This window comes from Pleurodeles waltl, chromosome 2_2 (assembly GCF_031143425.1).
Source record: "Pleurodeles waltl isolate 20211129_DDA chromosome 2_2, aPleWal1.hap1.20221129, whole genome shotgun sequence".
In the NCBI taxonomy this organism is placed as follows: Eukaryota; Metazoa; Chordata; class Amphibia; order Caudata; family Salamandridae; genus Pleurodeles; species Pleurodeles waltl.
In genome coordinates, this window is record NC_090439.1 from 300,780,295 (window position 1) to 300,807,959 (window position 27,665).

Consider the following 27,665-nt stretch of genomic DNA (forward strand, 5'->3'; position numbering starts at 1 on the left):
TGAAAATGGATATGGTGTGTAAATTACATATTTCATTGTTTAAGGCACCCGTCAATATCCCCATTGGCTATTTTTGAAGTTGTTCTGCCAATCTTGATCTGGTGACCGGAGGAGCTTTGTTAGTCTCAGAAAATAAAGATGGGCTTCCAAAATCCTTTTCATGTATTCATCCAAGTATAAAAGTGCATGATCTGACATAGCCTCTACTAAGAGAGTCTTAACTGTATAAAGGGCAATAGAAGCAAAAGAAGGGGAAAAAAATATATATATAATAACCTCAAGAATAAAGCAATAATACCATGTAGCAGGATATATTATTTGACATAAAAAGAAATTATACATCTAGGGGCTTATCTTGATGAAATGCATGTCTTCGCTCCTATTTCCTTGCCTTCCTCTGCTGGTTCTCGTCGGTTCCAGTATATTTTCCTATATTTTGCCTCTGTTGATACCTGTTCTTTTTTATTCCTGTTTAAGGAACCTATCTTTTTGGAGGTTTTTTCCCCTTCAGGGTTTTTTTCCCTCTGGCGCTACTTCTGAGGGACACGGTCTGCTCTTGGCGTTCCCATTGCCTGCAGCACCGTGGCTACCAGAAAGAGTCACCCCTACCTGGGCCAAGGCCGAACATTCAAGAACAAGACCCACGCCACTACGGACTCCAGGTTAAAGCAGCTCGTAAGTCGTGACAGATTGCAGCGCCCAATTCTCCCGACATCGTCTAACACCATGGATGATACAGTGGCGGCTGCTGCAGATCCTGATCAATCTCTTCTGGCAACTATTCAGCAACAGGCTCAGGAACTGCAACAATTACGCAATGAGAATGCTGCTTTACGACAGGCTTTGGCTTTCCGCAGTACAGATTTTCCGGCCGTCTCCACCTCTACTCCTCGTTTCTCCAGTGAACCAACTAAACTGCGAGAATTCCTTGATGCATTAACTGTGTATTTCGCCTTCTGACCTACCCAATTCTCCCATGACAAGACAAAGGTGGGATATCTTATCAGTGCGTTATCCGGTCCTGCCTTGGCCTGGGCAAACCTGATTGTATCATCCAATGACCCAGTATTGTTGGACTATTCCGCCTTTGTGAATCGGTTTAAATAGATGTTTAGTCGTCCAGGATTGGAGGCCTATGCGGAAGAAGCTCTATGTGACATCCAACAAGGCTCACAAGATGTCCTCTAATATATTACTCGCTTTCGACAGCTAGCGGCGGAGACCACCTGGGTGGAATGAACTCTGGTGACTTTATTCCGTATATGACTTAAAGAAGAAATTAAAGATGAGTTAGTACACTCCACCCGAGTTGAATATCTTCGTGGTCTGATGGATCAAGCTCTTTCCATCGAATTCCGTCTCCAAGAATGACGTTTGGAGAAGAGAAAGAGTAGAGGATCTTCCCAGCCAAGCACTTCACGGGTCTTTATGTATCATCCCGAGGAACCTCATCCTCCTGCCAGAGACACAGAAGGTGAACCTATGCAGGTGGATACCACTCGAGGCCCACTTTCCTTTAGCGAGCGGGAAGACAGATGTAAGAAATGATTGTGTTTGTATTGTGGTGCTGCCGGCCACATGCTTCGCACCTGCCCCGTTCGTCCTCAAAGGCCATCGGGAAACGGCACTTCCCGTCCTCTGTAAGAAGGGAGGGGACGGGATCATCGGCTGTACCTTCCATCAGTTCATTCAAGGACAATGCCACGACTTTGTTTATGTTACCTGTGATGTTACAGTTACCGGACGGCCGTCAAGAAAGAACGATGGCTTTACTTGATTGTGGTGCTAGTGGCATATACACGGATAAGACTTGGGCCACTACTCAACAAATACCAACACGACCCAAAGAAATTCCAGAACAAGTACACACAGTGGATGGGTCCTTAATATCCTCTGGTCCAGTTGATACTACCACCCTGACACTAAGTTTACAATTTGGTAACCACCAAGAACACATCTCATTTGATCTCATATCATCCCCCAACCATACTATCATTTTAGGAATTCCGTGGTTCATAAGACATAACCCTTATGTAAATTGGGAAACCTGGACTATTTCCTTGTCCTCACAGTTTTGTCATGGGAACTGCTTTGCTTCAGACACATATTGGTCACCCAAGAGATTGATGCCTACTGAAATTACTACTGGATGTTCCATCAATACAGTCCAAGGAGTCCCTGATCACTATCTAGAATTTCAAGATGTGTTCCAAAAAACATCAAGACCTGTGTTAACCCCCACATCGAGATTACGATTGTGCTATTCCCTTGGTACCTGGAACTATTGTTCCCTTTGGGAGGATGTATTCACTCACGGAACCCGAAAGGAAAGTTCTAAAGGAGTATCTGGAAGAAAACTTACATAGCGGTCTTATTGTACCATCGTCCTCTTTGGCATGGGCTCCCCTCTTTTTTGTACCCAAGAAGACGAAGGATCTTCGTCCCTGCCTGGATTTTCGAGGCCTAAATCAGATAACTATAAAGGACCGTTATCCTTTGCCCCTCTTCAAGGATATATTAGAGGCAGTCAGAGTGGCTCAACGATTTACCAACTGGATCTACGGGGAGCCTACCACCTTTTGCGTATTAAAGAAGGCGACAAGTGGAATACTGCTTTCAGGACCCCATTTGGTCATTATGAGTACAGAGTTATGCCTTTTGGTCTCACTAATGCCCCCTCCATCTTCCAAAGAGTTATGGACTCTGTATTCTCTGATCTCTTGAACCATACGGTCGTCATCTACTTAGACGATATCCTTATTTATTCTAGACGTCCTGAACTGTATTCCTCTCACGTGAAACAAGTCCTCCAAAGACTCCGGGAACCTCAACTGTCCTGTAAACCAGAAAAGGTTGAGTTCGACAAGACCGAAGTCAAATATTTGGGATATCACATTAGTCCCACTGGCATAGCTATGGACCAAGAAAAGGTACAAGCCATCCTAGATTGGCCTTCTCCTTCCTCTATTAAGGAAACGCAATGTTTTCTAGGATTGGCTAATTTTTATCTGCAGTTTATCTTAGACTTTGCAGAACAAACCAGCCACATAACTCAAACATTAAAAAAGGAGAATTTAAAGAAAGGCTTTGTTTGGACTAGGGCGGCTGAAATAGCTTTTCAAGGTCTAAAAAAGGTTTTTTTTTCCCTCTGGCGCTACTTCTGAGGGACACGGTCTGCACTTGGCATTCCCATTGCCTGCAGCACCGTGGCTACCAGAAAGAGTCGCCCCTACCTGGGCCAAGGCCGAACATTCAAGAACAAGACCCACGCCACTCGTTCTGCAGACTCCAGGTTAAAGCAGCACATAAGTCGTGACAAGTATTGGTTTCATCAAGCCTTCTAGGTCTCTCTTCTTTGTGCCCACAAAAGAAGGAGGTCTTTGTGCCTGTATTGACTGTAGGGCTCCTAATGAGGTTACCATTAAAAAGCAGTATCTTTTCACCTTGATCCATACCTTATTCAATCAAGTGAAAGATGCTGAAATATTCACCAATCTTGACTTACGAGGTGTATACCATTTGGTATGAGTACAGGAAGGAGACAAATTGAAAACAGCCTTTCATATCAAATTTGATTTGTATAAGTATTTTGTATTGCCTTTTAGCCTTTGCAATGGACTAGCTGCCTTCCAATACTTCATAAATGAAGGGCTGAGGGAACATCTGGCCATTTGAGCCATTACATATATTGATGACATCCGGATTTACTCCCTCTCAATAGATGAGCATAAGAAACATGTCAGAGCCATCCTAAACAGATTAAAAGAAAATCAACTCTTTGTAAAGTTAGGAAAAAAGCAAATTTCACGTACCCACCATGCACCGTTATCTGATCAATAATTTTACTGCAGATGTCATAGTGACATTATCAACAATGTTATCAAAGAAGTCATGAGTGCTGTAATTTGTGGACTAATTAGCAGTGCATGGTGAGGGCACGAGTAATAGTTACCTTAGGGCGCGAGTTATAGTTACTTGAAGTAACTCTAGCTACAACTGCTGCATTTCTATGGTTTTGTATGGGTAAATTTAGAACCCTGTATCTTTTGTTTTTTTTCAGTGAATTTCTAGCTTTTTCTTTAATGTAAAGTAATTTTAATTGCTAAATGTTTCTGAGTGTCTGAATGGGTCTCTGAGTGGGTTTATGAGGGACAGGTCATGCCTGTAGGTGCATGAATGTCTGTTTTGGAATGTGATTGGGTGCGTGAGAGTGTGAGTGAGTCTTTGAGTGTGTGTCTGAGTGGCTCTTTGAGTGGGTGTATGAGTGTGCTCGGGTATTTGAGTGGATATATAAGTGTCATTGTGTCTGTGAGTGGTGAATGAGTGTGTCAGTGAGTCTGTGAATGGGAGTATGAATGACTGAGTGGTGCTCTGAGTGGGTGTGGATTGGGTGTCTGAGTGTCTGAATGGGTCTCACAGTGGGTGCATTAGTGTGTGAGTGTGTGAATCTATTTTTTTCAGTCTTTTAGGAAGGGTTTTCGACTCAGTCGTGGCGTCATGGGGGTGGAGGGGTGTGCTGAGTGCCACAACGGAGATTGTGACCAAAAAAGATTTTTTAACCTTTTTAAAGTCACAAAAAGACCCTCAGGCACCTTTTTATAAACTTCATGGGGTCGAAGAACATCTACCCTGAGCCCTTATATTGTTTTCTGCCACCAATTCCCTCCTCCGGAACCATTGCCTGGTACATAAAATGACAGTCGCAATTTTCTGCACAAGTTGCGGCCAGCCAATCACAGCACTGCGTCTGTCGTGTGGAGCCACAATGCTCCACACAGGATTTGAGACAGCTCCTCATCCTATATATACAAATTTGTTTCCCACTTAATATCTACAAAACCACTGAACGGATTCACACCAAGTTACAACAAAATCGCTTTCTGGACCAGGGCCTAACTTTCTGCCCAAATTGGTGTAATTCAGTCCAGTGGTTCAGGCGCTATCACTGTTCAAAATCCTTATGGAAAAATGAATGGGGAAAAGGTGTTTTGGGATCCCCCCTTTTTGACAGCCCCCACTTGACTGATCACCCCAAAACATTCCAGACAGCAGTCATGTGATGTTAGGAACACAGTAGAAGGAGTCAAAACTTACTTGTGCAAAGGAACAAAGAGCCAGAGATCGACAAGAATGCAGCAATATCCGCATTGGAGGCATGGTAGGCCATCCCCAAAACAGTTGTTGAAGGCAATTTTCTGCATGTTTGCTACACGCTCCGATTCCAAGATCCTCAAAATGGCGACTGTTACCAGAAGGTTAGCGGTCTAGTTTTTGAGTGTGAGCAGCATTTCCAGCTCGACATCCAAGTGTTCAACGAGGAAGACGTCGCGCTTAAACTGTACTTCTGAAGCACTGGTCTCTTCTATGTGCATACTTTCTCTCTCAGAAGAATTTCTAATCAGGAAGAGCACTACTCAGTCAAGTTTCAGACAACAGTTCATGTATTGAAGAGTAGTCTTTTCTTTGTTTGTACAGCAAGTATTTCTGTTTCCTCAGCACTCATTTGTTTGAAGGGTGTTAGAAAGTGCTGAGTTCAGCATTTCGCTTTCACCACAAAGGTCAGATAAGAGATACCTTTTTCAAAGTTGTATTTCCAGATTGGGAGTAAGACTTTCTCCATTAGGAAGTTACTTTCTCAGAGAATTCTTGTGACATTAAACATATTTACTATGGATAAAAATAGAAATAATAAATCTATACAACTCATCTATGCAAATATCTACACAAATATTTATTCAAGTACAACTAAGATACTATTAGAAATCTTCACAATAGACCCAAATCCACTCACTCAATCAAATTCTGCAACCACCATGTAAGGCGCACTGTAGCAGTATTAATATTATATTATTCCAAGAAAACAAAACTCTTTTCTATTTACATAACAAAGGGGGTCATTCCGACCCTGGCGGTCCATGACCGCCAGGGCCGGGGACCGCGGAAGCACCGCCAACAGGCTGGCGGTGCTTCCTGGGCTATTCTGACCGTGGCGGTAAAGCCGCGGTCAGAAAAGGGGAACCGGCGGTTTCCCGCCGGTTTTCCCCTGGCCCAGGGAATCCTCCATGGCGGTGCTGCTTGCAGCGCCGCCATGGGGATTCCGACCCCCTTCCCGCCACCCTGTTTCTGGCGGTTTTCACCGCCAGAACCAGGATGGCGGGAAAGGGTGTCGTGGGGCCCCTGGGGGCCCCTGCACTGCCCATGCCACTGGGCAGTGCAGGGGCCCCCTAACAGGGCCCCACAAAGATTTTCACTGTCTGCTTAGCAGACTGTGAAAATCGCGACGGGTGCCACTGCACCCGTCGCACCCCTGCAACTCTGCCGGCTCCATTCGGAGCCGGCTTCCTCGTTGCAGGGGCTTTCCCGCTGGGCCGGCGGGCGGCCTTTTGGCGGTCGCCCGCCGGCCCAGCGGGAAAGTTGGAATGGCCGCCGCGGTCTTTTGACCGCGGGGCGGTCATTCGGCGGTGACCACATGGCGGGCGGCTACTGCCGCCCGCCGCGGTCAGAATGACCGCCAAAGTATTTATTAAGAGACAAGTCTTGCTCATTATGGCTATGAAGTAATGATGTACATGTAACAAGAAGTAAATGATTTAGTGATATTTAGAATAGGAATTAAAAGTGTGATTTGCATGTTTGTGCTTGCCTTCCCCTACAGGGAGCTGTCATCCATATCTTCGGGCAAACACGGAGAATAGAAGCAAAGATTCCCCTGCAAGGCATTCTCTCTTGTTTCTCTATCCACTTCCCCTTTCCTCCACGTTGATATATCACATGTGCAGATAATCAGAGAGTCGGTTTGGATATTAGTGGAGTGGCATTGGGACCAAATTCTGGTCCTGAGGAATCTACCTGTCTACAATTTGATACTCCTGACATGTGAGCCGCACATTTTTGGGGAAAATTTTGTGAAGCTTCATCCACCGGCATCAAAGACATAGGCAAGTAAAAAAAAAAAACTTTTTCTATAGAAACTAAGGGCCACATGTACGTATATTTGGAATTGCGATTCCTTGTGAATCGCAATTAGGGAATCGCAATTCCAAATGTAAGAAACTCCATTGAGTTTCTTTTGCGATTCCAGGTGGGTCACAAATAGACCTGTCTCATTAATATTAATGAGGTGGGTCGCAATTTGGGACCCACTGGGAATCGCTAAAATCACAGGGATGGTGGCCTGCTGGTGTCAGCAGACCACCTTGTCTGTGATTGCTTTAAATAAAGCAATCATGTTTTTTAAATACATCCCGTTTTCCTTAGAGGAAAACGGGCTGCGTTTAAAAAGAAAACAAATGAAATGTTTCAGTTTCATTTTTGAAGAGTAGGATGTGGTCCGTTCTTCAAAAAGTTTTTGCATGCATTCACAAAGGGGAGGGGGTCCCTTGGGGACCCGTTCCCCTTTGCGAATGGGTTAGCACCAATTTGAAATTGGTGCTAACTGAGATTGTTTTGTGACCGCATTCACGGTCACTAAACAATCACACATACCATTTAGAACACTCCCCTTCCTAATATCGAATCGAAAGACCCAAATTGTGATTCGGTAACAAGTTCCCAAATCTCTGTTTGGGCTTTGTACATCCCAAAATGCATTTTTCTAGTTGCAAACGGGGTGCATCTGCGAATCGACCCGTTTGCGACTAGAAAAATGCTTTGCCCGTGTGGCCCTAAGTCCTAACTGTAACTACCTGGTGGCAACTGTAGAAGGCTGACTCTCTATATAGTGTACAAAAACGATGTGCACTGTGCAGTGAGTCCATCAAACCCCACCTTGGTATCCAGAGGTATTAAGTACACCACCTAATGCACTACTTTTAATGGTAGTTTGGTCGAGCAGTTAGGCTAATCTTGGAGAAGTGCTAAGCATTTGCTGTACTCTCATTATCAATATATGTGGACACACAGTCAAAAGAATAACTTGAGATCAATTTACAAAAAATATGTTTAAGACCAAGATCCTCAAAATCGGGTAAGTACTTTTTTGAGATATGATTTTTCAAAGTTTATCAAAAATAGTCAGAGGCATAATCAATGGGAGACATTTTTAAAAATGCATAACGAATCAGGCAATGCTCTCAAAAGTGTTACCTTCTGTTTTTAGGTCGAGGTTATTGAGATGTACTGTCGGCCAGCCGGAGAAGTTTGGGCGGTTCCTGGTTCAAGCAAAAGCAGTGGCTGAAAGTCTTGGAGCTAGTGCAGAACGGAGCAGGGGACCACTTGGAAACCCACTGCACAGGACGACTTAAAGGTAAGTCTGGTGGGTCCCCATGGAGTGTAGAGGTCGCAAGGGGTTGGGGACTCCTAGAGCACAGCTGGTTTTCTCATGCAGGGGCCAGGGAGGCCAGGTGCAATGGAGATAGATCAGCCAAAGCCTGTGCGTAAAGAAGCCTTTGGAGCCAGGTGCAGGTCACTTGGAGTGTGGCCACTTTGGGGGTTGGCTCTTGGGTGTCCTCAAGTCCCTCGGCTGGTGCCTGCTTGTGATCCGCGGAGAGTCCAGAATGGACTTCTCTTCTGGGTTTCCGACATTGGGAGACCAGCACCCGAGCTATGGCACATCTCGACCACTGGAGGTTGCATGTCCGGTCTGTTAGTCAGCGGCCAGACAGTGAACCGGACTTCGCTGGCTCTTGCTTGCTGGGTGCAGGGAGTGATGCCTTTACTCTAGAGGGAGGTTCTTGGCAATTATTAGAAATTTGGAGGTCCTCTGGGGTTCCTTAGAGTCTGTCTGATGTTCAGTTGACCCCTCAGCAGTGATTGTCGAGTCCTGGGTGTGGCAAGCAGGGTTTGACAGTATTTTCTTTATGCAGCAGGACTTCTGTTCTATAGCCATGGGTCTTCTTTGTCACTGACCTTTTTGTGTCCATCAAATCTGATCTGCAGGTCTAGGGATGCTGACTAAATACTGCATTTAGTGGGCGTTTATGAGAGTATCTGATAGTGGCCAATGGTCCACCTACCTTAGGGTGATTACACCCATTCTGTGTCCACCTTCTGTGGGAAGGGTTCACATCCCTAACCCGGATAGGCTATTTCCCTGCCATGCAAAGTGGAGGAAAATGTAATGGAATAGTCACCTTCCCTGCCACACCTAGGAGGTGGTGTAGGCTGGGGGGCACTCCTCCTACTCTGACTAAGTTTTCCCACTGGTTTTCCTGCTCAAAGTGGGAAAAAACCATTGGACAGCCATCTGCTGCTAGCAGCAGAGTCAGGTCAGGTTTCAAAGACAGTAAAGCTTTTGAAGCTGGCTGATTGGCCTGTGTGCCTGCCTAGGCGAGGAGGTGTAACACCTCCACCCAGGAAAGGCTTTCACCACAGGTGTCCAGATTTTTGTCTGGTGGTGGCAGGCTGGTAAAGTCCAGTTCAGCAACTATGACAGGGCTGGTAGGTTTTGCTGGGGGCACCTCTAAGGTTCCTTGTGGGTACAATATAATAAATACAACACTGGCATAAGTGTGGGTTTATTATCCTGAGTTGTGAGCTATCAAACAACCCAGTATTTAGAGAATTCATCATGCAGCTGGGGAAACTCATAATGACCAATGTCCAGCACATGTACTTGCTACGGCTTCCCTGTACACTTACTATGTCTTAAGGGTTTGTAAAGACACAGTAGAGGCATTTCTGCTCATACAAATATATGCCCTCACATGCATTATAATGCACCCTGCCTTAGGGCTGTAAGGCCTGCCAGATGAGTGGCTTACCTATAGTGCATGCAGTGTTAGTGGAGAGGGCATTCTTGGTGAGTGCCATGTCGAGTTTAACATTTAACTACACCTAGTCATGTACTTGCAATGGCAGGCTGCATGCGGTTGGTGTCAGGCCTCTCAGAGTGGCACCATTAGTGCCCCCCATCCCACCCCCAAAAAAACAGCCCTAGACCCAGCCCAACTTACCACCTCCTTCAGCGCGTTGACTCCCTTCTTCTGTGCCTTAACCACCCATGTATGTGGCTCACACATGCGTGGTTAAGGCCCTAAAACAAGGAAGTCATGGAAAATGAAAGTGTTGTTTTGCTTTCGTTTTCCACTAATTCGTGGTTTAGGACTCATTGTTCCGGGTGTTTCCCGTAATAGAGGAGGGTGGCTGCACAGCCCCCTTCCCGGGTCAATTTTATCCCCAATGACTCCACCCGCAGAGGCCCAGTCATGTCTCCTGGGGGCTCCCCAGGGCACCCAGCCAGCAGTGTTAGGGATCACAGGGGGAGATGCCCCAGTTTCTTTTTTTTCTCCATTTTTTGGGGCCCCCAATGCATTTGCTGGACCCAGTTGTTTAGGTGGGGATGGGGAAAGGTTAGTGGTGGGCTGTGCTGGGGGGATATCATTTTAACTCCCAGAGGGAAGTCTGATTCAAAATTGCTTGTCGGTCATCTGAATATTGTAGTTGTACCAACTTGTACCATGCTCAGGAGTGGTTCTTTGGCCAATATTTATTATTTTGCAGCTAGTGCATAGGGGTGCCGGTGAGCTCCTCTCTGCTACAGGGTAGTGTAGTTTTTTGCCGAAGTCCATGCTCCACTTGGAGCGCGGAGTGCCAAAACTCTGTGAACTCCGCCAGCGGAGTTCTCTGCCCATCCCTGCTAAGTTTAGGAATTGTGGTGTATTCTAAGGTGATTTTACCCTGTCTACAGCAAGCCAACCATGCAGGACAGACGAGAGAGGCTGTGGAAACACAACAAACCATGGAGCTCAGGAGGCAGGGGCAGTGGCAGCATAACAGACCAAGAAGGACAGATGAGATGAGGTAGGGGAACAGACTTGGACAATGGAGGGCAGGAGGAAGGAAGCAGGAGCAGCAAGCTGAACAAGTATGGCAGGTGGCAGTGGGAGAGGCAGCACAATAGACCACACAGGGCAGGTGAAAGGGCATTGGTAGCACAACAGACAATGAAGGGCAAGGGGAGGGCAGCAGGGGCTTCAAGTTAACAAAAGAAGGGAGATAAGAGGGGCCAGGGTACGCAGATGGAAAACGGAGGTTAGGCAGGAGGGGGAAGGGGCAAGATCTGACCATAGAAGGCAGGGTGCTGTGGGCTATCCACCAGTAGGGGTGGGACTGTGCAAACCCACTGTTGCAAACAGTTGAATGCTGTCTGCAGTGAAGGTGTTGGCTAATTATGTTTAAAAAACATAAATTCACTGAAAACTCAAAGGGTAAATAGATGTTATTAAGTATGGTAATAAGATATGAAGTTGTTAAAAAAAAAACTTAGAAAAACAGCACAACACGTTTAAAGTAAAGTTATAGTTAGGTGTTGAAATGAAGTAAAAACTAACCAAAAACAACCACTGAAATTACCAGTTGTAGTTGAGTAAGATAACTATAACTTGTGTTCTTGCCATGCCCTGCATATGATCTCACTCAAATGACACCATTTATGACATCAGTCATGCCATGTCAAATTAAATTAGTGATGACATCACTCATGACATCATCCAATGAATGTGACAGTTTGCTATACGCTTTTCATATTGTGCCCTTCATACATTAATCTTGCAGTGGACCACATTATCTTCATTTAAATGAATCACCAAGCTCAATTTTGCCACCAGTCCTAACAAAAATATGGAAATTTTGATCTTGAGCACATTGAAAATATTGCCAATTAAAATACAGTTGCTAGCGCACCTGGTCCTTAGTAAGTAAACTTACAAGGGGACGTGTATAGGTCAATTAACCTTTTGAATCACATGGAGTCTCCTAGTCATGCAGTGACTACTGAATCAACAACTAACATTAACAACCAAGAAACATTCTATGAAAAACAGTTTAAAGCCACCTACTCATGAATAACCACAACTCTGGAATGAGTTAAACAATTTTATTTCCCTATTGATTACAATTCTAAATCATCCGTTAGTTCGATCTTTATTCAAATCAATCAATTTATTAATTAATTAATAGAAGACATCATGTCTTGAAGGAAACATATGCGACAATGCAATTCCATAAACTAAGAATACCAGTGTTAATAGTGAAGATCAGCAAATAAGTTTGTCAGTCATTTGTCACTGTCAACGTCACCCTTAACAGCACACCTAGCCAAGATTAGCATCAGCTTGTGGGTCTTCATGTGAAAAACTATTTAAAGAAAATATCAATTTGGAAAAATCTACCTAAGTGAGAATTTCTATAATCAGCGCAGTTTGTACCTAGAAGAAAAGGCATCAAAATTGTCAGTCACATTTTATGGCTACCTATCCAGGATGAATCAGCAACAAGTCAGTCTTCGTCTTCAGGTCATCAATTAGTCAGCTACGGATCAGGCTCACAGAAAATGAGCCCAATATCAGCACCTCGGACAGCATCTCCTGACGTCATCAACTCTTCTCCTGCAACTCTGACTTCTTGCCCATTGTTATCACTTTTTATTAGGGTCTCCCAGTCCATCCCCCTAATTGCTAATTGGTCAATCTGTTTGCAAATATAACTTTAACCTATAGTTTTTGTTTAACAAATCTACTAATTTTCATATTTATTTGTTCACAAGATGTGGATTGGTTCTTCATGCGATGCCCTCATCATCTGGCTCATCAGGTATCGAAATTGTTGAATATTTCTCTTCAGTCAGTGCTTCTATTGTTCAAGTCCTGGGAAAATACATTTAGCCTGCTCTATACATAATTGTATCAAATTGTCTTCATCATCACCTGTCCGCCAGTACATTGCAGAAAATTCTAGCTAAGTAACTTGAACTTCGAGCGGGTCAAGTCTATAGCGGCTTCCAGTCCTTTGCAAAACGTTCAGTATTTCAGGTTTTTCGAGTAAGCGAGGCCCAGGGAAACTAGGCCTTTGGTCCAGCTAACTTAGTACTACAAATTAATGGAAAACATAGGTTATACATCTGATTATGACATATTATTAAATTTTTCTCATATATTTTCATTATTTCATACAATTTCAGTCATTTTAGTATACATGGTGATCACACCCCGAGGGCACATTTTCAAACGTGCACATTATTCCTCTATAATTAATTTCTCTACACAATTTCACATTAGTAATTACATATAGATCATTATTAATGTTCTTAGTTAGCATATCTGCTTCAACAGTCCCTCCTCTGATGACTTAATATGTCATCACACCTTCCTTTACCATCATTTTACAATTCTGTCTCTGATGTACTTTGTCTTCTTCTCGAGTTTTCTCTATAGATTCTTCTCCTGGGTTGCTCTTCCCTCCTCTGATCATTTTTAGACCTTTTTAATTTTATCTTTTGCCATAATTTACATGTACCCCATAATCCTAGTATAGAGACAATCACAATTAATATTCCCTGTATAATTTTCCATAATACCCCATTCCAAATTTGACTAAACCAATTGCCTACTGAAGCAAATCCATTTCCAACTTTTTCCCAAACCCCTGGTTCCTTCAATTCCTTCAAATCCTTGTTGAATTAGTTAAGTTAGTAAGTAAGTCTCTTATCTCCTTATCCTATTGGGTGTATATGAACAACAATGCCTAGCGCTAATCATCCTACAGACTCCACCGTCTTTCGCTAAAATTATGTCTAAAGCAAGCCTATTTTGAAGCGTCATAGTTCTATCCGCAGCTAATGCAGTATCTAACAGGAGTATTGCCCCTGTAAAATTTGTTAGCATGTTATCCACAATAGTAGACAACTTTCGTATCTTGATTACATTCAAAATAACTCCTACAGAAGGAATTATTGCACCAAAAATATCTCCCACAATTGCAGAAGAGGTTTCCCTCCTCTGTCGCTTATGATATAATTCAGTCACTTTCGGAAACTTCTTTAAATCGTCTATCTGATAAATTTTAGGGAAAACTATCCCCAAATAGCATGTCTCATACCATCCTCTAGGAAGACAGTAATAAGCATTAAGTCCACAAATATAGTAGATCCCAGGAATTACAAGGTCCTGACCATTCAGCATAAAAGTCCATTTACTCAGAAACAAAAACACATGCCTACATTCACTCGTTCCCACAAATAACGTGTCAGTGCGTGATTTCGGCGTATATACTGTATACAAAGCTTCCCTACATGCAATGCATCTAGAGCTCACCTCCCTTGTGTTCTAATAGTAGTATAAGCATAATCATTCTTATAAGTTCTCTTCTTTAATCCTTTCTCTATCTTCTCTTTCAATGCCTTCCTCCTGTTGTCAGTATGCCCTATAAAGCTCTTTTCTAATGGAGTGAGTAAGCAGGTTAGGTTATTTTTATGAGCATAAGCAGTGCCAAACATTAATGTTGGTTCAAAAAAGCCTCTCACTAATACTATATCATGCTCCTTAGCTACCTTACTCAAATATCTAATAATAGGAACAAAAGAAAACACTGCGTCATAGTTAGAATAAAAATACTGAATATACTCTTGGTTATAGAATCTTGTTAGTAGCAAACTAGAGCTTATGCCATAGCTTAAAGGCAAACTATGGTACATAACCCCTTCTTCCACAGAGGAAGGAATTTGTGTACACACTAGACAATTCCTTGCATCCATCGTCTCAACATACTCACTCAACAAGCGATAGAATACATTAGAAGAAAGCTCTTCTTGAGCATTAGTATAGTCATGGAAGTATTTGTCATCTGACTTAAACCTTTCTAAAGCTGTTAGTGTAGTAGTCTCAGGAATGGAGGCAATAGTAGTCTTCTTCATTTCATGAACAGACATTCCCACTATCATTATTATAAACATTATTCCACACATAATTGCCACTCCAACACTCAAATACCTACAATACAATACAATATCTAATATTTCTAACGTGGTTACTTAACTCAGCCATGATCTAGAAAGAATCAGAAAGTAGAAATAACTCTTAGATAAAGTGCAACAGAGAAAAATTAAAAATTAAAAATTCAAATGAAGGAAAAATATTTCTTTCTCACAGTTCAATTTCACATGTAGGAACCCTTTGTCCTTTGTCAAAAATCAGTTAGCATCTTGTCACATCCGGGTTATCAATGTCTTTTCTAGTTTTATTTTTAACAGTCTCATTTCAGATTTATCTAGATCAGCTCAACAAGTCAGTCTATTGATCACCTTCAGGTTACATCAAAGTACTGATTCGGAACTTCTCTATTGAAACATAAAAGACATAAACTTGTTTTGCCATTCATTTGTTGCTGCATATGCTCACTCAGGACCTGCGTATCTTCAGCTTGTAATTCTCTTTCTTTTCAACCTTCATTCCCCCCCCCCTAATTCTCCTTCACTTAGTTCTTCTTTTCTTGTAGTATCTTCTTCCTCTATCGTCTCATTTATGACCGATTCCTTCTTTTCCCCAATTCGCGATTCAGGCCGATTATCTCCTTTTCTCGTTCCTCCTGTCAATATTCTCCTCAAGATTGGACTCTTTTCCTTTTCTTTCTCTATGGGGCTTTCCCTTGATGGACCTGCAACAGGCTCAGGAGGAGTCAAATCACTTTGACTTTGATCCGTCTCAACTCTTTCACCCTCTTGATCTGGCACTTGCTCTGTTTGCTTTTCAGCGCCGTCTGCTTCTGGGAGAACCCCTGCTGTGCTCGGTTCTCCTGCTGTATCCATTGATCTAGGCTCTTGATCACCCTCCTGTAATTCTTCACTCTCGTCTCTTGCATGATTGACCCATCTTCCACAAGCTCAGGATCAACTTCAAGTTCAGCTTGTTCTCATTCCGGCTCAGGTATAGCCACTTGTTTTGCTGCTATTGGTGTTCTCAACAACACTTCTTCATGTTCTTGCAGACTCACTGCTCTCTTTGTATGGCTTGCATGTATCCAGTTCGGCAGTCCTGCACACTTTACAGCTGTTGTAGTTGTTAGCACTACCTGGTAGGGACCCTTCCAACGCGGTTCTAAACAGGTCTTTTGAACGTGCTTTTTGATGACGACCCAATCTCCAGCTCTCAGATTGTGACCTGGGCTATGGGTGGGTGGCAGGGTAACAGCCTGCATCTGCTGAGAGAAAGAACCACATCAGCCAGACCTTTGCAGTAGTCCAACACCATATCATCTGTAATATTGACAAGTGCATTGGCTGGAATTGCTAGCAACCTCATTGCTCTGACCATGAGGATCTCATGGGGCGACAGTCCTGTCTTTCTGTCAGGTATATTTCGCATTGACATCAGTACCAAAAGTAAGGCATCTGGCCATTTCAGATTAGTTGCAGCACACATCTTGGCAATTCTTGATTTCAATGTACCATTTATTTGTCCCACTAGTCCTGATGCTTCAGGGCGATAGCTGCAATGCAACTTCTGCTCAATGTTTAATGCTGCACATAAGAGTTTGAGCACTTCGTTATTGAAGTGAGTTCCCCTATCTGATTCTAAAGAGATTGGAAATCCGAACAGTGGTATTAACTCTCAATGCAACAGCTTTGCTACTGTCAGACTGTCATTTCTTCGTGTGGGGTAGGTTGTACGACGGAACACCAATTTCCTAAACAACTAGTGCCTTAACAACGAGGTCGGAATACCGACCTCGTTGCTACTACTAATGATTTTACCACGAATGCCTTAACAACGATTTTCGTTGTAAAGGCATTCCTGATAAAAGCATTACTAATAGGCACCATTGACCCTACATCCCTCACCCCCAAAACCAAAAATGCCCCACCCCCCCAACCCCGCCCCAAAACCTAAAACCCCCTGACCCCCCACCCCCTCCCCAAAACCAAAAACGCCCCACCCCCCCAGCCCCACCCCAAAACCTAAAACCCCCTGACCCCCACCCCCTCCCCAAAACCAAAAACGCCCACCCCGCCCCAAAACCTAAAACCCCCTGACCCCCCACCCCTCCCCAAAACCAAAAACGCCTCACCCCCCCAACCCCTCCCCAAAACCTAAAACCCCCTGACCCCCCACCCACCCCTCCCCAAAACCAAAAACGCCCAACCCCCCCAACCCAGCCCCAAAACCTAAAACCCCCTGACCCCCCACCCTCTCCTCAAAACCAAAAACACCCCACCCCCCAACCCCGCCCCAAAACCTAAAACCCCCTGACCCCCCACCCCCACCCCAAAACCTAAAACCCCCCACTTACCTTAGTCGACCCCTTTTCACCTGCGTCCTCTTCCTTCGCCAACTCCCTTCTTTGTACCTTAACCACTCATGTTCGTAGTTCAGAACATACGTAGTTAAGGCACAAAATAACAGAGTCGTGGTTAAAAAAAGCGTTGCTGCGCTTTCGTTAACCATGACTTCGTTAAAAAGACGTCGTAATAAAGGATGTTTCCCTGTGGGGTATGCTTCAACCCAATGACTAAAGACACACACAATCACCAACACGTACTTCAAACCACCACACGCAGGCATCTCATTGAAATCCAACTGCATTCTGCTGAATGGTTCTCCTGATCTTCCAATGTGGCTCAAATTCACCATTGTCCCTTTTCCCACATTTAGTTGCTGACAAATTACACATCGATGACACACTGCGTCTGATGCCTGTCTGAATTTCGGATTGAACCAATCAACTTTGAACAACCTGACCATGGCATCCCTTCCAATATGTGCCTGGCCATGGTAGTACCTGGCCACCTGAGTAAACAAACTATTTGGCAACACCATCTGGCCTTCCTTGGAAACCCAAATCTCATCAGATCTTTGAATAAATTTCAGCTTGACCTAAAGTCGTGTGCCTTCTTTGTCTGCATTTTCCTGTAATGTTTTCAATTCTTCTAGGGTATCAATCACTTTTAAGGTAAAACTTGTGCAATTATTCTCTTCCTCAGGTATCAATTCCCACTTGTCTTTAAACAATATACAGTTCAATGAGCAAAACCTTGCAACTTGATCTGCATATCCATTTACCAATGAAATGTAATCCTGTATCTTTTGATGTGCACTGCATTTTACCACAGCAATTTCTTCCGTTTAACTGTATTGCATATAACAACTCTTATATTCGATCACCATTTCCCACTGGTGTTCCAGTAGAGGTCATAAAACCTCTCTGTGACCACAACTGGCCAAAATCATGAACAATTCCAAATCCATATCGACAATCAGTATATATTGTGACTCTTAATCTTGCAGAAACATTGTATGCTCTAGTAAGAGCTACTAATTCTAACGTGCCTGTGATTGTGCATACTGCATATCCTGCTCTCAATGTCCCTGTTCCATCTCTGAAACACAAACCATCAACAAAGACATTTTGTTCATTTTCTTCCAAACGCATGTCTCTAATACCAGGCCTTGGCTTTGTACACAACTCAGTTACCTCAAGACAATCATGCTCAATGTCTTCTTCTTTTTCAATTTCAACAGTATCACATGGAAGCAGTGTCACTGGATTCAGCACTGTATACCTCTTTAACGTTACATTTGGAGCATCCAATATGCTCGTCTCATGCCTTGTCAGTCTTGCACCCGTCAAATATTGAGTTTTTGTCCTTGTGAGTAAAATTTCAACAGAGTGTGGTATCATTACCATCAATGGGTATCCCATGACTACACCCTCACATTGGGAAAGACTTTGACCAACTGCGGCTACTGCACGCAGGAAAACTGGTTAAGCTGCTGCAACCGGGTCCAAGGTAGCTGAAAAATAAGCTACTTGGTGACAAACACCTCCATGGAGCTGTGTCAAAACAGACAAAGAACAAGCATCACGTTCATGACAAAACAAAGTGAAAGGTTTTGTGTAATCAGACATTCCCAACGCTGGAGCTCTGCACAAACTCTCTCTCAATTCAGTGAAAGCTTTCATTTGATCTTCCTGTAGGGTAATGGTATTTGTAACTTCCCTATGTGCCAACTGCTGCAAGGGTTTAGCAATCTCAGCAAAATTCGGAATCCACTGTCTGCAGTTCCCCACCATTCCTAGAAACATCCTGACATCTCTCTCTGTGAAGTCGGGGGACTTCTATGCCGAATCATGGTAATTCTCTCCCTGGAGATACTCCTTAATCCCTTCTCAATCTGGTGTCCCAGGTATTTTACTGACTTTTGGCAATACTGCAATTTCATGGTGAAAACTTATGTCCAAATTCTCCCAAATGATTCAATAGGGCAATCAAGTCATACTTACACTCGTCCCTTGTTCTGGATGCACTCAGCAAATCATCAATGTATTGGACTAGAGTCGATTGGTATGACAATTCCAATGACTCCAGGTTCTTTTTCAAGATCTGATTAAACAGTGATGGTGACTTGATATACCCTTGTGGAAGCCTGCCCCAGCTGTAGACTCTGTCTAGGAATTTGAAACTAAAAAGAAACTGACTATCCTCATGAAGAGGCACAGAAAAGAAAGCATGTGACAAATCAACCACTGTGAACCACTCAGCATCACAAGGAATCTGCCGGATTTGGCACCACTAAACAACATTTAACCAACAAAGCTTTCATTTTTCGCAAGTCCTGCACAACGTGTACTTTCCTACATGGCTTTTTCAAGCCCATTATTGGTGAATTGCATAGGCTGCTTAACACTTCCTTCAAAACTCCTTGTTTTAGAAAGTCTCCAATTATTTGCGCCACCTTCATCAAAACATCTTGCAGCATGTTATACTGTGGAAGCTGCATTGGGCTTTAAATTGATCTTAATTGGCTCCACTCCCTTAATCAGACCTACTTCTTTACCTGTCAGGTCCCATGCTTCTTCTTTCACCGTTCCGTGTAAGTCTGCATGTAATTCTTTCGTAGTAAACAATGGAAAAATTGATTCAACGGGTATTCTTCACAAGCATTATTAATCATCATTTCAGCCACTTGCTCTTCTTCGTCCACGCTATTTGTTTGAACTTCTATGCCAGTGTCTGAACAATTAATGGAGCATTTTGTTTTACAGAGTAAATATATTTCCAGTAGGGATACTGGACTTGAATCACATACTACAAATCTATGTAGTCCCTGGTAATTACCAATTTCAACCTGCACTGGTTCTATGATTGGGTTTGTCAACTGTCTATTCTCCACTCCTACAACTTGAACTGTCCTGCCTGAAAGAGGTAAATTCAGGACCTCTATACTTCTCACTGTAGAGCGCGTAGCTTCTGTATCCACTAGGAATGAGACCTTGTAACCCATCACCTTTCCCTTCACAAAAGGTCCTCTCTTATCTACTTCTAAGGATGCTGCAAGCTTACACGCTCCTTCATCCGAACTATCACTCATCCATTCTTCGTTTATTTCATCCTCACTGTAAAATGGAAATTGATGAACTGTGTCATTACTACTGTCTTGTCTCTGACCTGTGATTTGCTGAGTAAGCATTACCTGTTGCTACTCCATCAGGGCTTGAGGTATCTGCATTTGCTGTCTAGGTACCATATGAACCTGCTGCTGTATCGGTTGCAACTGTGCTAATTGTGCACATGGCACCTGCATTTGCTGCACCGGTAGAAAATTCTGTCCTTGATTCTGAACACTAGGAATAAACCCTTGCATTCTTGCGACTTTCACAGTTTGAAATGTACTGACATCACCACCTTCTTGAACGACACCATCCTTGGCCATCAAAGGACACTCACACTTGCAGTGTTCCACGTTTCTGCAGAAATTACACTGTAACATCTTTTTCATCCCCTGCATGTCATTCTGTACCACTACAGTCCCTAACTCCAGAATATGCAACATGTCAACTCTATGTCCTCTACCTCTTATTTGAGGCTGAAACATAACAGATCTCTGCTGCGGCGGCATAGGCAGTATTATAGCTCCCTGCACTCTTGTTTGAGCTACCTTTATTTGCATCACCATTGCTTTCTCCTTCAACTTTTTCTGTTTCAATTCAATCTCGTCACAGCAGTATTTTGCATACTGCAACACTTCATCATTCGGCTTTGCCTGCCAGCAAATCAAATGACTCTTAATCATCAGCCCTACTTCTGGTCTTAAACCTTCGATGAACCTGAGCACAATATGCAACATGTCTTTCGGTTTAATTGCTTCCTTGCCACTGTACTCCTTTAATGCTTTTAACAATCTTTCATAGTAGGTATGTATTGACTCTTTAGACTCCTGAACCGTTTTATCAATTCTCTGTCAATCAATATTTTGGGGACAAATTCTTGTCTTCAGGAACTCGATCACCTTATAATAATTTTTCATTACCTCAGGTGAAGGTGCACCTGTTACTTTATCCCTTTCCGGTTCACTTGTTGGCCAATCCACTGCTCTCTTACATTCAACCCACAAGTCGGCTGGCACCACTATCTCCAATAACGTGTTTAAGTCCTCCCACAAACATTTAGAAAGTTTTACAAATCTGTCTGTCTGCTGATACCACTCGACCGGCTTCTCTCTCAATTTTGGGTGATCATTTGTAGATGACAATATATCACTCCTGTACCATGGGACTTGAATGAACTGTCCCCCTGGAATCTCTCTCAAAGGAAGCATCTTTACTGATTGCCTTTCTTTCTGAACATCTTCAGACCCCTCTTGTGAATCTCGCATTAGCTTATATTTTTCTTTGTCCATCTACCTTCCCACTTCCCTAATTCTCCCCAAATCTGAGAGGAATCTACAGCAATTTCCTCAAATGAGCCTTCATTCCCGCTGATCTCATGTGTTCAAAGTCCTTTGCCTCGAAATCTGGTCTGTAACTGCGTTTCAAATGCTTTGTTTTCTCAATCTCGTTGTCATGTTTCTCTGCTAGCTCTGCCAATTTCTGATGTATTTTACTCACTTCTCTTGTAATCTTTGGACACAAATACCTCAGCTCTTCTTCATTGTAGGACTCCAGTCTGTTCACACCCATTGTTCCCTCAACTAATTCAGTTGCTTCTATATTCAGCCTTACACAATTTATCCTTTCTTCGCCTTTTGATGTATTTTGAGGAGTGCTTAGACTGACTAACCATTCACTCAATTGCTGTGCTGACAATCCCTGTAATGAGATGTTACTCGCATTTGGCACTGGTAGCTGTTGCATCACTGCACCTGGAGTTTGCGGCGTCAAAAGTTTCAAACTTTGACTCGCATTCGGGCCATTGACTGCATCTGGAAGTGCTACAAGTGGACTGAGATCCATTAATGGTCTAGATCCATTGAAAGTCTGACCTACTGATGACATCACCTGCACCGGATCACTTACTTCCCTTCTCACAAGACTTTGTGACATCTCGTTCTGTTCTCCCACACTTTCTTTCTTCTGTGCAAACAAGGGTACCGCTGGTCCAACAGTAGTTGGTAGCGATATTGCATCTGGAGCTGCCCTAACACTCGCAGCTTGCGGGAATGTTACCCACATTGCCTGGTTCATGACTGGCGTAATATCTGACTGTGTTCCTGTCATTGGTGTAAACTTCGGCAAACCCTGTGACTGTGCCGAACGCAATAACATTGGAGTCAGCTCTGTCTGAACTAGCATTGGCCTCGGAAGCACTTGTTCCGTTGGAACCATTATGTTCAAAACTGTCTCGAGAACTGGCACATCTGGATAAATTCTCTGTACCGAAGGTGGATGCATCTGCGCTTGGATCACAGTAGTAGTCCCTGCATTGGGTGTACTCTGTACTACCCCTGGTATCTGTCCACTATCTATCTGCGCTGCTCCCTCAGTTCCCGGTACTTGTGCTGGAGCAGTTGTAGCGGCACTAGTACTTGGACCCCCTGAATATGTCACAAAGGGTGGAGGTCGATCCCTCAATAGCTGCGTAATGAGGTCCTCAACATCAGAATCCTCATCGTCAACATAGGACTTCCTTTTTTTTCTTTTTTTCTTGCACTCTCATGCTCTTTAGTACTATCTTCCTTCTCTGTCTCATCTTCCTCTGTAATTGCAGGAAAGAATTTGACACCCTGTAGCATCTCTGCACTCCATCTTTTTTGTTCCCAATCCCACCTAGCTTCAGCTAAGGATTTTTCTACTCGTTTCATCCTGTTCTTGAACTTCATTTCTTGTTGCTGTCTGGCCACTAGCTCCCAAACCACTAACGCCTCAAACTGTGCTGGTCTTGGTAACGGCTTCATCTCATATAATGCCATTCGCAATTCATCCAAAATTCTCAAATTAAACATTACATGCGCTGCAAACGCTAAAGACCCTTGCTTCTTTGTTAGCTTATACCACTGCTTCAACCAAAGAAATGGTGCTACACCTCGCTCCTCCATCACAATATAAGCCGGTGAATTTTCCGGTGAGGTCACCTTTCATCTCACTTCTAAACACCTTGAAAAACTTCATTTTGTCTGTTTTGTTTACTTCGATTCAATAATGAAATGACTTTTACTCCCAAGATTCCATTCACCCTCTTGCTCAACCAATTGCCTCTTACGGATGGCTGCCAATCCGTTCGCGACTCTCTTTACTGACCAACCTATCCCAGCACGGCACACTCTGACGTCACACTCACACACTGCGGCTGACAAAGTCTTGTGGCTCGTCCTCCTAGCTTCAACTCACACAGCTAATGCAGATTTTTTGCGAGCATAAATCTCAGTCGAAATTTCCTCCTGCCTACTTTAACTTACACACTGACTTGTTGACCATGCCCGGTCAACCTACTAAACCAGACAGATTACAACATATAACCAAGACTCTAATACACTTTTCCAATATACTCCGGAGTCTTAGACCACGCAAGGTCCGTACACCAACAACCACGTGAAACTTTTTTAGCACAAAGGGCCACACACATGTGAAGTTCGACGACTTCCCTACTAACATACTGCGGAGTACGCACACTTCTACTAAAACTTCATCTGGAGTATCCAAACTCCCTAAGTTCTCCCATACGTCACAATTCACCTGTGATTTGTATTAGCTGTGCAAGCGCAAACTATCTCTCTCACTCTAGCACTAGAACGCCGGGAACATATCCAACACTACTAGCAGGATCCAGGATCCGGTAAAGTCATTTTTGGGTTTAAGGGAACATTTTCTCTGCAAATGCCATTTTGAAAAACAAAATCAAAATCTCAATAATACTGAACTCGTAACCTGCTCCAACCACTCACAGCAACTTCCTAAAGAGACTAACCAACAGTCTGCTACCATAACTGTTAGCGCGTCGGTCCTTAATAAGTAAACTTACAAGGAGACGTGTATAGGTCAATTAAGCTTTTGACACATTGAAGATGTTCTGACTGTGGTTCCAGAGCAGAAAACATACTGATCAATGACCAGTAATCAATAATCATTAGTCAATTCAAAAATCAATGGAGTCAGTAAATTTCACACACCATGACTTTACAGCCATGAATAACCACACCTTTAATTAAAAGTTTAGTAAATTTATATCCCTGTTATACAATGCTAAAGTCATGTAGTTTAATCTCTAAGTCAAATCGAACGCAATTAATAATATTTGTTCATCAAAAAGACGCAAGAAACATGATCTAATCATAGCTTGAATCACAATGCATTCTAAAGCATCGGCACAAATCACTAGTAAAACCAATTTCAACAAGACTATAATATTCATAGAGTTCAGCAAAATAGTTTGTCAACCGTTTGTCCCTGCAATTTGTCAGTCGTCATGTGAATAGCCTTAACTAACTCAGATTAGCATCAGCATGTGGGGCTTCAAGGAAAAACAATTTAGAACATAAATTTGGAAAACATCTAGCTAGAGAAAACTATTAAGACAGCTCAGTTGGTACCTAGAAAGGAAAGGCACATGAATGCAATTCAGTCATTGTCATATCTACCTATCCACGGTATGAGTCAGCAAGCAAAATCAGTCTTCATCCTCAGGTCATCAAACTATCAGCAGTCAGAGAGTATGAGCCCAATGACAGAATCTCAAATCTCTTCTTCTTCCAAATATCACCTCACAAATCAGAATAAGTCTCATCTCTTTTCCCTCTGTCACGTTGTTATGTCAAAGTCACCCAAACTATCGCCTAATTCCCAACTAGTCAATTAATTGTACGTTATTACTCTGTCCAATGATTATTATATATCAAATTTATGAATTATAATATTTCACACTTCACATATCGTTGATTGGTCCGCTTTACGATGTTCTCATCATCCCGCTCATCAGGTATCAAATTTGTTGCATCTTTGTCTCCAGTCAGTGTCTTCATTGTTCGCTTCCTGGGAAAGAACCTCTTGCACATTTAACACATGTTTTGTTAATTTGCTAGAGACATAGGTGGTCATTACAACCTCGGCGGTCCTTTAAGAAGACCGCTGAGGGACCGCCGTGCGGAAGACCGCCAGTAGTGGCGGTTTGCCGCTCTGCGTATTATGACCGTTGGCTGCCCTTCGTCATTTTTCCGACGGAGAGCCGCCAACAGCCATACTTGCGGGCGGCGGGGAAGTGGAGGTTGCTCCACCTCCACCGCCACGCCAACAGTGCTTACCGCCATGGATTTCACTTGTTAGTAATAATTATAAGGTTTTAATTTTTCTACTGGGAGCCTTATCAAATGCATAAAGAGTGCATAGTGTATAACACGCAAGTCATACATGTAGATTTTATGGATTTTATGTGGATAGTTCTGTGGGCTACTGTATTTGTTGCATACATCATTGTTTTACTTGCAGGTCTCAAGTTACAATCCTTTGTAATATAGCTTAGAATGTCTAGTGAGTTTTGAAACATCACAGAGGAGAAGCCTGAAAACTGCTGGCGTAAGTTGACAAGCTTACTGTGTTTTTGGTAACTAAGGTAGCTTAAAAAGATTTCTTTGCTTAGTAATAAACTTTTATTGTACATGTGTACGTGGTATATAAATGTTCAGTATGATAATTCCTCACATAGACAGATACATCACACATTCTTACAGTGCATACAGAATCACAATATCACTTGTAAGCTCTTAATATTACGAGACTTGGCTCTAAATGAAAGTTTATCTCTTAAACACTTATCAAGTGATGAGCTGAGTATCTTGTTTCATCAACGGCATAGGCATCAAGGTGAATTGCACTAGACCCCCTTCAGCATATAATAATCATTACTGCTTCAGTAATAGGTGCCAGATCCTGCTGATCTCGCTTTATCCAGCACTGTCAATAGATCAATAAATCCTATTTTATTTAAGATTTTTTAGTTTCTTCACTGACTGTGTTGAAGCGGATATGCTAATTAAGAAAATTATTAGTGATCTATATGTAACTACTAATGAGAAATTGCGTAGAGAAATTAATTATAGAGGAATAATGTGCACGTTTGAAAATGTGCCCTCGGGGTGTGATCACCATGTGTACTAAAATGACTGAAATTGTATGAAATAATGAACATATATGAGAAAAAAGTACTAATATGTCATAATCAGATGTATAAACTATGTTTTGCATTAATTTGTAGTACTAAGTTAGCTGGACCAAAGGCCTACTTTCCCTGTGCCTCGCATACTCGAAAAACATGAAGTACTGAACGCATTGCAAAGGACTGGAAGTCGCTATAGCCTTGACCTGCTCGAAGTTCTAGTCACTTAGCTAGAACTTTCTGCAATGTACTGGCGGACAGTAGATGATGAAGACAATTTGATACAATTATGTGTAGAGCAGGCTAAATGTACTTTCCCAGGACTTGAACAATAGAAGCACTGACAGAAGAGGAATATGCAACAATCTAGATACCTGATGAGCCGGATGAGGGCATCGCATGAAGAACCAATCCACATCTTGTGAACGAATAAATATGAAAATTAGTAGATTTGGTAAACAAAAACTATAGGTTAAAGTTACATCTGCCGACTGACTGACCAATTAGCAATTAGGGGGATGGACTGGGAGACCCTAATAAAAAGTAATGACAAGGGGCAAGAAGTCAGAGTTGCAGGAGAAGAGTTGATGAGGTCAGGAGACGCTGTCCGAGGTGCTGATATTGGGCTCATGGTCTTTGAGCATGATCCGTAGCTGACTAATTGATAACCTGAAGACGTAGACTGACTTGTTGCTGATCCTGGATAGGTAGCCATAAAATGTGACTGACGATTTTGATGCCTTTTCTTCTAGGTACCAACTGCACTGATTATAGAAATTCTCCCTTTGGTAGATTTTTCCAAATTTATGTTTTCTCTAAATTGTTTTTCGCATGAAGACCCACATGCTGATGCTAATCTTGGTTAGGTAGGCTGTTAAGGGTGACGTTGACAGTGACAAATGACTGACAAACTTATTTGCTGATCTTCACTATTAACACTGGTATTCTTAGTTTATGGAATTGCATTGTCGCATATGTTTCCTTCAAGAGATGATGTCTTCTAATAATGAATTAATAAATTGATTGGTTTGAATAAAGATGGAACTAACGGATGATTCAGAATTTTTATCAATAGGGAAATAAAATTGTTTAACTCATTCCAGAGTTGTGGTTATTCATGAGTAGATGGCTTTAAACTGTTTTTCATAGAATGTTTCTTGGTTATTAATGTTAGTTGTTGATTCAGTATCCACTGCATGACTAGGATACTGCATGTGATTCAAATGGTTCATCAACCTATACGCGTCCCCTTGTAAGTTTACTTATTAAGGACCAGGCACGCTAGCCATTTTTGGTAGCAGAGGATGGTTAGTTTCCTTGGAGAACTAGTTATGTGGTGATTATTGGTTATGGTAGCAGTTTAAGTTAGGGTTAGTTGGGTGTATTTTTATGAGTTTTGAATTTTGTTTTTCTGAAATGGCAATGGTAGCAAAGAAGATGTCCCCTTAAGTCCAGAAATGACTTTCCCAGATCCTGGATCTTGCTAGTAATGTTTGGCATGTTCCTGGCATATTTTGTGATAGTGTGAAAGTGGTAGGTTGCGCTTGCACAGGCTTAAGCAAACTGCAGGTGATTTGTGATGTATGAGAGG